We start from the raw sequence: 12,993 nt of genomic DNA, 5'->3' as shown, positions 1-12,993 counted from the left end.
AGCTTGACCCCATAGAACCATTTCCCTATATATATATATATATATAAACTCTCTTTACAATTGGAGAAGTATGGTGTAACGACCTTGGAATTTTCTGTGCTAATCTTTCCTTAAGTAGTTGTTTTGGGGTAATTAGCGCTTTACTCGATTATTTGTGAAATTCGCATCAATCACTTTAAATTGTATCTGCATGGCTCTAAACGTGTAGATTAGTGAGCGCTACGTTACTCTGAAATCTGGGATCCATCGCTAAATCCAGTTGTTCTGGGGAATTTTTGGAAGATCTGGGTCGGACCTAGACCGCGCGTCGAAAGTCCGATGGCGATGATCTTAGGCTGTTGCGGTCACCGAGTTGGGCTTGATCTTCACCTCGAAAATCAAGTCGATCTGATGTTCTGGGTCGATTTGGTTGAGCTCGGAGTGAAGAGTGTGAGAACGGTTGGAACTTATTAAGCTTTTATTGAAATCTGAGTCGTGTCGCTTGCGCGACGATTTTAAGCATTCGTTGGATTCTGACCCAATTTCACCCTCTGATCAGGATAGTTGGCCCAGGCATATCCTAGTGCTTGTGGACCTGATCGAGTTTCCGTGACCGTTGAATTGAGTGTGGTCCGCCACGGCTGATCTGAAGAGCCGGTCGGTACGAAAACTCTGCTTGACCTAGATCCATGGTCAAGGAGCTTAAGTCCGACCTTTCGTGGTTATAGGCCCACCAGAAGTGCTTCGTTGGATCGAGAAAGGCGTGCTTTGGTTATAACCTAAGTATACCTTGACCCTGGGGTTATTTCCATCATTTTAAGGCCTATATATAGTCCTTAAACCCTAGCTCTCATTTCCATACGAATTTTCTCTAACCCTAGATTGGAAAGAGAGTGGAAAAGAGAGAGTTAGTGAGAGAGATTGGTTGGTGATTCATCTTGATTTCTTCCTTGTTCTCCTTCATCTTTGAACCTTCACTTTGGATCGTTCCTCTGACGATTCTGAGTTCTCTTGGGGTAAGTTAACCTAACCCTAACCTGTGTTAGAGCTTAGATTAGACTTGGTATTGTTGTATCTCATTTCTATCCTTATTTTAGGGTATTCTAGCGCCGTTGACGAAGACAACTCGTCTAAATCAGCTCGGCGGTTCTTTCTTCGCTTAAGGTGCGGACTTTAAGTGTATAGGTTATGGTTTTCAAGGCTTTCAATCCCAGTTAGTGATTTATTCTTGTTATGGATGAGATTTCACATGTCAAATGTTATGTTTACATCGCTTTCCTGATATGCATGTGCTATATTGAGATTTGTGTATTCTAAGTGTATTTATAAAGTACCGTATACGTATAAAATACGCACTTGTGTTTGCCATGATTATTTGTCATGTATGTGTGCTAGATGCATGTATGACAACTCCTTGGTAAAAGGAATTGTCTAAGTGCATGTATTCCAACATGCGCTATATATGTTGTTCCTTGTATGCTAAGTGTTTGTAGAAATGCATGAATGATCTAAGTGTAACTGATTACACTAATTGTGGGCGTTGAGAAGTGATTCTCAATACTCCTATTGATGCGCATGTTTTCCTTTATGCAGTTACATTCCAAGTTATTTAAATTCAAGCATCTCCTATGCTTACAGTTATGTTAAGTTGATATTCTTCAGATGTGTTTGTACCATGATTTGAGCTGTTGATCTATTACCGCTTTACATTCCATATGAATATCTGTCGTAGTGTAGGATGTTTGGGACAATGCCTTAGTCCAAGAAATCAGTAATTGACCCTATGAATCGTGGTTGAGATTTCTTTCGCCACGTAGGACGTATTAGACGAACCCGAGCCGTATTAGAGTTGGCGGCAGTGGTTTGGCCACGCGGAGTGTTTGCGCACTCTATGTTGTTCAACTCAACGTGCGCTCGTGCTAGTCGAGTTCGTCAAATAACCCGATTGTCCGATATATGTTAACCATGTATGGACGCTACTGCTTGAATCTAGGGTACCGAACTTACCAGTGAAATCCTAATAACCATGGTACCTGATCCGCTAAGACTCATGAGCCGGACATGGTGGTATGGGACACCGTGGTCGAGCTGTCGGCCTACGCTGGGGTGACAAGCCTCCCCGTAGTGACCAGTGAGCAACTAAACTCGTGAGCCGATTATGGTGGTATGGGACACTATATTCGTGCTGTCGGCCTACATTGATTGGTGACGAGCCCTTTGTAGTGACCTCGAGCATACCTGGATACCGCAATGAGGTGACGAGCCGATCTGTGGTAGTAAGGGCATGAAAGGCGTACATTGATTGGTGACGAGCCCTTTGCTACGACCTCAAATATAAAATCGTATGAGATGTCTAGGATTGACGACCCTAGTATGGATCACTGTTTGGATGGTGATTTGAGAAAGGTATCTTAGCTTCCCAATCCTGTTGTATGAATTGGACTAATAACAACTTGGTAATCATATCCATGCACCGCATTTGCATGTGCTTTGTAGATGTGGCGCACTTTGAGGCGATGTCATGCGTAACGTAAGATGAAGACGCTGAGGGTGTACGTGTGAGGGCACGCATCATATTGCATTCATACCTGCATTAATAAGAGTACTTAGGCTTTATTTAAGTGTTCTGCTTTATCATTACTGTTTGATTGAACTGATAACATATTAACCAGTGCCTTATTGTTCCACTGAGTTGATCACTCACTCCCACGTTTCTGGGGCGGTGTTACACACCCACCAGACTCTGTGGCTCTGATGTTGCGGATTGATGCGACGTCTGAGGCAGAGCAGGAGCTGGATGACGACGAGGCTGCTTTCTCCTATATGCAGTTTTCAGACGGGTTCTAGCGAGCTTCGGTCTGTTGCGCGGGATCTCTGGGATTATATTTTGGGAACTGAAATGATGTATTTGATACTTAAATTTTGTTAAATAACACTTTCACACGATCCGGCTTGTATATGAAATTCAGGATTTTACACTTGTACACATTTTACCATAAGTCTTCCGCTTGCTTTATTCACTTAACCCTGAATCATATCTATGTTTTGGCTTAATCTATTCCATGTTTTATGCACTAATACAGTCAACATACATTCATCATTAAATATGTTGCATAAGTGATGTTTTGGAACTCGGGAGCTGAGTCATGCTCGACCCCCGAATTTCAGGGCGTTACATATGGGGATTGAATTTTTGGCGGGGGCCCACCAAGATGTATATGCAAAATCCATTTTGACAATTAAATGCGTAATCATTTAGGCCCGAATCCAAAAAAATTAGGTTAACTTGAGATTCATGTGAGCCATACTAAAGAAAATATTTGGAAGAGAGACATCCACCCTTGAAATTTATATGACCCATCATGATGATTATATAAAATGGACACATTAGTTTATCTAATGGAACCCCATCATTTTGTCTAATGGAACCCTATCACTTTGTCAAATGAACCTGTCACTTTGTCTATTGAAACCCCACCATTTTATTTGACAAGCCGCTACTATATCTAGTGAAATCCTGTCACTTTGCACAGTAACATCGTCACTTTTTTCTAGTGGAACCATGTCACTTTATTCGAAAACTCGTCATTTTATCAAGCAAAATCCTATCAATTTGTCTGACAACCCCATCACTTTATGTAATGGAACATCGTTACTTTGTCTAATGGAACCCCTTTACTTTGTCCAATAATCACGTCACTTTGTCTATTAGAACCTTGTCACTTTGTCTAGCTCCCCTTTCACTTTATCTAGAGAAATCTCATCACTTTGTCTAGCAACCTCGTCACTCTCTCTCTAGTAGAACCCTGTCACTTGATACAATCGAACTTTGTCACTTTGTCCTACTACAGTCTCTTTGTCTAGTAGAATGTCATCACTTTGTCCAGCAACCCAATCACTTTATCTAGTGAACCTTGTCACTTCGTCTAATAGTCTCATCACTTTGTCCAGCAACCTCATCACTTTGTTTAGTGGAACTTAGTCACTTTGTCTTCCAGCCTCGTCACTTTGTTTAGTGTAACTAGGTCACTTTGTCCGGCAGCCCATCACTTTTTTCGATAATCTATAACTTTGTTTAATGAAACCCTATTTGCTTTGTCTTGTTTAACTTTATTACTTTATTCAGTGGAATCATGTTGATTTGTCGAGTAACCTCGTCACTTTGTTTAGTATAACTTTGTCACTTCGTCTAATAACCCCGTCACTTTGTCCAATGAACCCCGTCACTTTGTCTAATGACTAAGAAAAAATTATCAACAATCGATGGTTTATATCATCGGTGGCCCCACATGATTTAAGGTCCACATTGAATTGTTTTATTACCATGAAAACTATTCATTATATATTGTTCCTGAAAACTATGCCTAATTATCTTGATGTTTGATAAATCTTGAGGGTTGTTCATTACTGGGATAGCCATTGATGCTATCAAATCATATTCAATGTGTAGGAGTGGCATATAATAGGCATGTTGGTGTTCACATGGAATAGGAAGAGCTAGATGATCTTGCGAGTCTCTATTCCCAATTTCATTCATATTTAATTTGTACTGTCGTGTGTTGCAAAAACTTAAGACATTAGTTCGTATAAGTGTTTGGGCAGGCACTCAATTATTTTATTATTTATATTTGAACTCTCTCTTTTACTTAATTTGTTTCTTTACTAACTCTAATAAAGAAAAAAAAATGTATGTGAAATTTGGACTATCTTTAAAAGTTAACACTTGAGTTTTTTGAAAACAAGTAATGTACTCGGGTTTCAGGAACCGGGGTGTTACAGACGTGATTATTGGTTAAAGTAATGAGATTCCATTAGACAAAGTGATGATGTTCCACTAGATAAAGTGATGGAGTTACTAGACAGATTGATAGGGTTTCGCTTGATAAAATGACGAGTTTTTGAATAAAGTGACTTGGTTCCACTAAACAAAGTGACGATGTTATTTCGTAAAGTGATAGGATTTCACTAGATAAAGTGGTAGCTTGTCAAATAACATGACGGGGTTTCAATAAACAAAGTGACGGGTTCATTTGACAAAGCAATAAGGTTTCATTAGACAAAATGATGGGGTTCCATTAGAAAAACTAATGTGTCTATTTTATATAATCATCATGGTGGGTCCTATAAGTTTCAAGGGTAGATGTCTCTCTTCCAAATATTTTATTTGGTTTGGCTCACATGAATCTTGTGTTAATCTTTTTTTTTTCTTCTGGATTCGGGCCTAAATGATTACACATCTAATCGTCAGAGTGGATTTTGCATACACATCATGGTGGGCCCCCACCAAAAATTCAATCCCCCATACCTCTCCAATCGTAAAGAGAGTTTATATATATATATATATATATATCATTACTCTTAATTTTTCCGGGGCCTGCTGCGATGTTTATGTAATATCCATTATAACCATTGGCTATTAAGTCCCATATTGAGCTTAGAGATACGCACTAAAGGAAATAATTGGGAGAGAAATGTCCACCCTTTATTTTAAAGGGTTAAACATTATACTTACATCAAAATCCACTTCAACAACTAGTTTATTTTAAAAAAAATAAATCATTTTACAAAAAATCATTCCGATACATGAATCACTTGGGCCAGACTAATGGAAACATTTTGGAGGCGAGGATTGCCTATACACTATTTACAATCATGTGATCAACTTGAATTATAGATAGAATTGATTTTATCGGCCTGTGGCCTAAAATGGGGTGACACACCTTGTGGTCCAGGTTGATTTTTCAGAAAACATCATAGTACGACCCACCTGATCCACTAACTATTTGCTCATACCAGTGGCTTTGACAAAGGGGACACTAGCAGCATATACCACCAACTGCAATACTGTGTGTCACGCCCCAAATTCGGAAACCGGGCTCACAAAATTCCCGATCGCCGAATCCGGCGCCGACAGCCTCCATAGAACTCCATTCTCGGCTCCTAGCGCCCATTCGCCATGTTCCGATCCTGGGATGCTACAAGGAGGATTTTCAACATCAGTTTGATTCGTAATAAGCATAACCAAAGGCATAACCCACAAACAATAACCAAAAACTCCATCACATTTCCACTATGATCAAAACCTTTACAAGTACAATGGGCATAAAGGGAAATACAATGAAGATGAACAAAAACTCTAAAATGATCTACCACGCGTCCAAGCCTCAGCGCTGCTGCGATCCAACGTCGCCTGCATGCAACGGTCGTGCATAAGCTTATAGAAAGCTTAGAGGGTGGTGAAAGTGTATGCTCAATGTGGTAATGCAGCTATGCAGTATCAGAATAATGCGGAACATACTGATGAATGCCAAGAATACCATTAGTTGTACCAAGGCCATGCAATGCGAAGAATGATGTCGGCCATACCAAGGCCATGCAATGCGAAATACAACTCAAGCATACAAATCCTCATCTAAGTCCACATCAATACAGCTTAAAATCTGGGATATCACCGGGGTCCAGTACACTCCAAGCCCGATTGCCGCCCCATCGCGCACAATAGGGTGAGTGGAAAAGACCTCATTATCCGCCTGCCAATATCGGGCTCGGCTCGTCAATAGCGGACCCATTCCTCGAGCTGGTCAGACTCAGCCTAGCATTGCCCCCTACTCTCGGGCGGATAAGACCGCACCCCCTTCCAACTGACCACGACACAGTGGAAAGTACAACCGTCTGGTAATTGGCACTCGGCGCTTATGCACCCACTCGGTCTAGATGTTGGAGCAACCTCTTGGTACCATAAGGGTTTAGGGACTTTCACCCAGGGATATCTATCGCACTCCATGTAGAACAGTATTTTCGGTATCCAATCCTGTCAACCACGATACGTCTGTGGAGGCTACGACCCTGATGTCGCTAGGGCGTACAGTAACCATATCACACAATGCGAATGCATGAATCACACTATCCAGTCATACAGCAATCCTGCGTATATCATGTGCTCATGTAGGGCAACACCCCCTGTACGGGAGCCCCTAAACAATCTGCCCGAAGGCATATGCTATGATCAGTCATTTCTCATATCAAGCATACGTATGATGCATATGATCATGAATCATGGAATTAAACATGTTATATGGGATGGATAATGTTCATAATGAAGATGGGCTTAGACGGCCTACACATTACACGTATGGGCCCTAGGGAAAGTCATAATGCGGACATTTAACCAACACTATACTTGCAATGGGGACATCGAACCGCCATTGCTCCCAAGGTATAGCCCGTCGTAAACATCATTACATAAATCATGTTGGGATTGCACATTGCAATGGACCTTAGGTGTATCCCATTGGGCCTTTAATACATCAAATGGGCCGTATCATATGGGCCTCATATTCATCAAATGGGCCACATCAATGGGCCGCACCAATGGACCTTATGTGCATTGCAATGGGCCATAACCCGTGGGCCTTAGAATGCATAAAATAGGCCTAATCTTATGGGCCTTATGTGTATCAAATGGGCCACCCCAATGGGACCCCAAATGTACATCAAATGGGTCTCAACCCATAGGCCCCAAAACATTTTTAATGGGCCATAACCCATGGGCCCCTAATGCATCAATGGGCCTCGACCCATGGGCCTTACATGCATATCAAAGTGGGCCTCAATCATGGGCCACAAGTAACTGAAGTGGGCCTGACACCACTAGTGTATTAAATGTGATATAATATATAATATATATGTAGTACATATGATATTATATATAATGTAATATTATATATATATATACACGCACGCACACACCACACACACACGCGCACACAACAAGCCCACCGTCCCTGGACGGTGGGGGTATAACACAAACATCACAGTGGGCTCCACCGTCCGCCTGGATGGTGGCTTTAAAACACACACACCACTGTGGGCTCCATGGGGGGCCCACCACAATGTTGATATGCCATCCAACCCATTGATAAGGCCAAGTGGGCCTAGATGGAGGGTGGGAACAATTTTCACCATGATCCAAAACTTCTGTGGACCCCAAATGGGTTTCAAAGGTAGAGGTTCAATCCCACTGTTCCATACGGTGTGGGCCACCTGAGTCTTGGATCAGGCTGATTTTTGGAGTGGGCCCACGTCAGGGAGTGGCCCACCCTATGAACGGATTAGATGGCAGATAAACATCAAGGTGGGGCCCACGGCTACAGCCGTGGGTGGCTGCCTGTCCGCCTGGACGCTGGTGCGCAGGTAGCTCCTGCTGCATCGTCTGACACAGCAGCAGTAGCTGCTGTGATATATATATATATATATATTTATTTATTTTTGATTTCAATATTTCTGAGGTTTTCACAGGTGGGGTCCACATCCAAACAATCCACTCCGTCCAGTGGCCCTCTATGGCTCTAGACAAGCACAACAAGCCCAATATTGGGCATATTTCGGCGTATAGGCAATCAGGGAAGATTTCAATGGTGAAAACCGCCATTTGGTATGGTATGGCCCGCCAAGACCTCGGGTTGATACCATCTTTTAGTTCAACACCTAAAAGAAGGTTGGGAACGGAATGGACGGCGTGGATTGAAGACATACATCAAGGTGGGGCCAAAATGGGTGGGCCTCCTCCATTGGCTTGGAACCAAGCCAATATTTGTGTTTTTCTACAAAACGTCCAGCGTCTGAGGACGCTGGACGGTTGGCCGTGCAAGGTGGGCCTGCTCATGTGGGCCACCACTGATGGATGGTGTGGGTACAATACACGCAAAGTGGGCCCCACTTGTAGGTGATTTGGATGGGATACATACCTTGTGGTGGGGTCCATTCAAGTGGGCCACACAACCTCATCATCGTAACAACAAAAAAAATAAAATAAAATAAATAAAAATAAAATAAAAAGGGAGAGAGATAAAGAGTGAGATCTGCATGATGGAGGGGCCCCGGCACTATGGGCCCTCCCTTGCACTAAATCATACATCAAGTGGGTCCCATTACATGTGGGTCCATGAAGTCGAAATCCAACGGTGGAGATCCCTTCTCCACTTAAAATAGACGGTCTAGATGATCCTAAGCATGCAAGGAAATAAACATCATGATGGGGTCCATGGAGAATGACCCCATCATGGAATGATCATGATGATCCAAGTGGGCCATCGGCCACATCTTAGGGTCCAAAGTGAGATCTAAACCATTGATCGGTTGGCCTCACTTGGCCCATCTTAAAAACATCACAAACTACCCTATCAAAGCACCCACCGCTTGATCTTCTTGCTCCCTTGGCTTCCTTAGCTCCTTGTGCTTCTCTTTGATGGAGGAAGATGAGAAATGGATGGTTGAGATGAGAGATCTAGGGATGGAAAAGTGGGCCACACATGAGCATTTTTCTCACCATGGGAGGGCTTGGAGAGGTTCATACGTATGGTGCTTTCTTGCTTGGATTGGATTTGAAAAAAAAATGAATAAGAGAGAGAGTTGTAAAGGGAGAGAGAGAGGGAGTGATGGGTGATGGAGTGATGGATGGGAGAGAGAGGGATGGGTGTAAGAGGCTCTTTTTGACTTTTTTGGCAAAAGTTGTAAGAGAGGTATGGGTTTGTGTAAGAACTTTTGACTTTGGGGCTTGCTTGGGAAAAAGTGAAAGGTGATGTGTACTTGACATGATGGGATTGATTGATTGATGTGACACCTTGTAGAGATTCTCTCGGGATTCGCACGCGCGGCGTTTTCCTCGCACCGAACGCTGGCCCACATCTCCCGACCAGGGTATCACCTCGACGCGCGAGTCGCGGCATCGGAACCGCGGCGATGATACGGTCGCTAAGGTATAAGTCCTGGGTTGAGTCGACTCGGGTCGACGGCATGAGAATTAGGGTCGTGCGCAAATACCGGATAAGGGTCGAAGGTTGCCGGAATTCGACCGGAAAGACCGCGGAAGCCTATGGAATGGTACGGTCTAGGATACGGGGCTTATAGCTCTCCCCTCCTAATAGAAATTTCATCCTCGAAATTTACACAATCATCGCAACTAGGCAGAACTCAAGAGGGAGAAGAAACATAACATCACTATATAAAATCAGAGATAACATATAACATACAACACATGATCAATCATAAAAAAGATGGTGATAACGCTCTCGAATCTCAGCCTCGCGCTCCCAAGAAGCCTCTTTAACAGAATGGTGACCCCAATGGACCTTCACCAACGGAATAACCCTGGTCCGGAGGACCTGCTCCTTCCGATCAAGGATAAGGACTGGCTGCTCAATATAGGAAGCGTCCTCACGAACCTCTAGCGGCTGCCAATCGATAACAGGAACGATGTCTGACCCACACTTCCTCAACATGGAGACATGAAAAACGTTGTGGACGCCAGACAACTGAGATGGCAAAGCAAGCCGATAGGCCACGGCGCCAACGTGCCCAGTGATCTCAAAAGGTCCTATGAATCTCTGGGCAAACTTGCCCTTTGCTCCAAATCGAACCACGCCCTTCATGGGCGAGACCTTGAGATACACATGGTCCCCTACATCAAACTTCAAGGGACGACGCCGACGATCAGCAAAACTCTTCTGCCGGCTCTGAGCTGTGCGCATCCTCTGCCTGATGATATCAATAGCCTCTGACGTCTCCTGCACAAGCTCGGGACCTAGAAGACAACGCTCTCCAACCTCGGTCCAACAACTCAGTGATCTGCATGGTCTGCCATATAGTGCCTCAAAAGGAGCCATGTTGATGGTCGCCTAATAGCTGTTATTGTATGCGAACTCAGCCAATCGCAGATGCTCATCCCAGCTACCTCCGAAATCAATCGCGCAGGCCCGAAGCATATCTTCAAGGATCTGGTTGACCCTCTCGGTCTGGCCAACGGTCTGGGGTGGTACGCGGTGCTGAGCTGCAAATCAGAACCCATCGCTCTCTGGAAGCTCCCCCAAAACTGAGATGTGAACCTGGGGTCTCGGTTAGAAACGATCGAGACTGGAATGCCATACAGTCTCACAATATCCTCAATGAATAATCTCGCAAGCCGGTCCAAAGGCCAAGTCGCATGTATCGCAATAAAATGTTCCGACTTCGTCAGTCGATCAACGACAACCCAAATGGCGTCATGATCGCGCTGAGTCCTCGGCAAGCCCATAATGAAATCTGTCGACACGTGCTCCCACTTCCACATCGGGACACTCAACGGCTGCAATAGACCAGGGGGTCTCTGATGATCGGCCTTGACACGCTGGCACGTGTCACACTCGGCCACAAAGCTGGCGATCTGGCGCTTCATCCCTGTCCAAAAATACTGTCGCCTCATGTCATGGTACATCTTCGTCGAGCCAGGATGGATAGAAAACCGCGATCGATGTGCCTCGGTTATAAGATCTCGGCGTAGCTCAGGAATATCCGGGACACATAATCAGCCTCTGAAGCGAAGTCCATCATCTGTACCAATCTGCCAATCTGTCTGACTCTTAGATGCTGCCTCTGCTCGGTAATCCTGTAACGACTCGTCTGCCTGCTGAGCCTCCATCACCCTTGCGACAAGAGAGGGTTAAATCAACAGGCTCGATAACTGCACAATAGAAGACTGCAAGCCAAACTCAAAGTCGTACTCTGCTATATCCTCGAGCATCCGCCACTCCTGAATCATCATATGCGCCACCAGGCCTCGTGGCTGACAGCTGAGGGCATCCGCCACCACGTTCGCCTTATCCGGGTGGTACTGGAGATCGAAATCATAGTCCTTCAGGAGCTTCATCCAGCGCCTCTGCCTCATGTTCAACTCAGACTGCGAGAAGAGGTACTTCAAGCTCTTGTGGTCAGAAAAGAGCTCGAACCTAACCCCATAGAGATAGTGTCTCCACACCTTCAGTGCGAAGACAACTGTAACCAACTCTAAATCATGCATGGGGTAGTTCAGCTCATAAACCTTGAGCTGGCGAGACGCGAAGGCCACTGGTCTCCCATGCTGCATCAGGATAGCACCCAAACCAATATGCGAGGCATCAGTAAATACAATAAATCCGTCACTCCTAAAGGGAAGAGTGAGGACAGGAGCGGACGTCAGACGGTCCTTTAACTCCGTAAATGCTCGCTCGCAGGCATCGCTCCAAATAAATTCTGCGCCCTTCTAGGTCAACCTGGTCAACGGGACTGCAATACGAGAGAATCCCTCAATGAAACGCCGGTAGTAGCCCGCTAAACTAAGGAAACTGTGGATCTCGGACGCAGTCGTGGGCTGGCCCCACTGATGCACTGCCTCAACCTTTGAGGGGTCCATTGCGACACCCTCCCTCGTCACCACGTGACTGAGGAACTTCACCTCCTCCTTCCAAAACTCGCACTTTTCCAGCTTCGCATATAACTGGTGTGCGCGGAGGGTCTGCAACGTAACCTCCAAATGCTGCTCGTGCTCCTCACGAGTCCTCGAATAGATCAGAATGTCGTCGATGAAGACTACAACAAACTGATCGAAATACGGACGGAAGACCTCGTTCATCAACTGCATGAAGACCGCGGGTGCATTGGTCAGCCCAAAGGACATGACCTGAAACTCGAAATGACCATAACGCGTCCTGAATGCTGTCTTCGGAATGTCCTCCTCTCAGACTCGAATCTGGTGATAACTGGAACGCAAGTCAATCTTCGAAAAGAACTGTGCACCCTGCAGCTGATCGAACAAATCATCAATCCTCGGGAGTGGGTACTTGTTCTTGATCGTGACCTTGTTGAGCTCGCGGTAATCTACGCAGAGTCTCAATGAGCCATCCTTCTTTTTCATGAAGAGTACCGGTGCTCCCCACGGTGAACTACTCGGACGAATAAAGCCTAACATGCGCAACTCGTCCAACTGACTCTGCAGTTCCCGCAACTCTAATGGTGCCATACGATATGGGGCCTTTGAAATAGGAGCAGTACCGGGCACGAGATCAATCTGAAACTCAGTGAGTCGACGAGGTGGTAATCCCGGAATCTCTTGAAACACATCGAGAAAATCGTAAACCACAGGCAACTGGTCGATGCTCACCACTATGAGCTCCTCTATGGCACAAGACATCAAACAAGACAACGGCTCTCCTCTAGGCTCAG

The sequence above is a fragment of the Magnolia sinica genome, chromosome 11 (genome assembly GCF_029962835.1).
Source record: "Magnolia sinica isolate HGM2019 chromosome 11, MsV1, whole genome shotgun sequence".
Lineage (NCBI taxonomy): Eukaryota > Viridiplantae > Streptophyta > Magnoliopsida > Magnoliales > Magnoliaceae > Magnolia > Magnolia sinica.
The sequence above is the reverse complement of the archived record's forward strand: the minus strand, read 5'-3'. Positions refer to the sequence as shown.